The sequence below is a fragment of the Dendrobium catenatum genome, unplaced genomic scaffold, assembly GCF_001605985.2.
Source record: "Dendrobium catenatum unplaced genomic scaffold, ASM160598v2 fragScaff_scaffold_80, whole genome shotgun sequence".
Classification (NCBI taxonomy): Eukaryota; Viridiplantae; Streptophyta; class Magnoliopsida; order Asparagales; family Orchidaceae; genus Dendrobium; species Dendrobium catenatum.
The window spans coordinates 529,654-531,442 of NW_021318542.1; positions in this window are offsets into that span (position 1 = coordinate 529,654).

Here is a 1,789-nt window from a genome sequence, read left to right on the forward strand (position 1 = left end):
CCTTTGAAGGAGACGAAGGGGCATTTTTTAATAATTCTAAATTAAACACATTTTACAAAATACATAGTAATTAAAAAATGGGCTATTTTGGTTAGAAGTAGTTAAAGTAAGCAGCGATTTGCTTAGATGAAAAAATAAATTCGAGAAAAAAAAATAAAATGAATAAGTCAGCAGCAGTTTTAAAAAGTTTACTGCTAGATTTGATGAAAAATAAATTCAAGAAAAAGTAAAATAAATGTAGCTTATTTCATTCTAATTTGTTTTTGAAGTAAAACATTTTCAACCAATTTTGAGCAAGCAGTGTTTACATTGCTCGAAAGCATGCTTGACCACTATTGATGCCCACCGTCTCCACCATCGCCCCTCTGTCGGTCGTCACCACCACGAACAATTATTACGTCCTCTGACCTGACGTAGAGGTACGTTCGGCTGCCAATAACATGTCGCCACGTGCTCTTACTCTTTACCGCGCGGCCCGACGACTTGACCCGGAGCGGAACCCAGGAATGCTATGTTCGCGATTTTCTCGGTATTGCTTTGCAAAAACGAGAAATACCGCTCTGTGAAGACCAAAACTATACAAATACCGAGTTGTACCGAGTTTTTCTACAACTCGGTATTTGCTCAGGATTTGCTCGGTAATGCTACGGATTTGCTCGGTATTGCTAGGTATTTGCTCGGTATTGCTAGAAAAAACTAGGTACAACTCGGTACAACTCAGTATTTGCTCAGGATTTGCTCGGTATTGCTAGAAAAAACTAGGTACAACTCGGTATTTGCTAGATATTTGAAATATATCCAAAAGGTGATGGGATATTGTTCGGCTCGTCAAGGAATTAAAAAAACGCACGCGCTAGAACCCAAAAAACAGCGGGTCGGGTCGGTGACTTTTCTTCGTGCTACGTGGCGCTAAAACGTTGGTGGCCGAACGTAGAGGAGCGTACGTTCACCGAACCAAATAAAAGTTCCACCACCACAGTCCACCGCTTACCTCCGACCGTCGGCCACCGGCCATCAACGACCACCACCTTATCACCAACACTGCCGCCACTGCCAACTGACCACCACCATTGGCCACTGTTGACTACCACCACCTCGGCCCATAGTCGCAAACCACCGCCACTGCCAACCACCTCTGCCACCACCAACGTCGGCTCCAACGTCAACTGCCAACCACCTCTAACATAACTTTTTTATATTTTACATTGATTTTACTACACTTTAAACCAAACTAACATCTCTTTGAATGCTTCTTTGAAAGATATCAACCACAAGATTGCTGAATTTTCTCATCTTTTTGGCTTCGTGGGTTATTCAACGAGCGAAAGTTAACTGGCTTAAGCATGGGGAGGATGATCTGAAGTTTCTTTATACTAAAATTAGGAGAAGACAGTGCAGCAATAAAACTGCGGTTAACCTGTTGGCCACCTCTACTTCTTCTGACAGTAATGATATGATTTCCTTCATTATTCAACATTTTCAAGCTATCTATAATCCTTCTCCCTTCCCTGTTGGACATTGGTTTATTTCCAACTGGGGCTAGGCTCCCAGTTGCCTATATTTCTCTTCTTACTCAAATTGTTTCTGAGGCGAAAATTAAAAAGGTGGTTTTTAATGGATGTGCTACCTCCTCCCCTGGTCCAGACGGATTCAATTTTCCATTTTTATAGAACGGGGTGGCACATTATTGGCCCTACTATTACTAAAGCTGTTCACTCCTTCTCTAAGGGCTATCTTCCTAGTGGAATTAGAGCTACAGCTCTTGCCCTTATCCCTAAGCATAAAAATG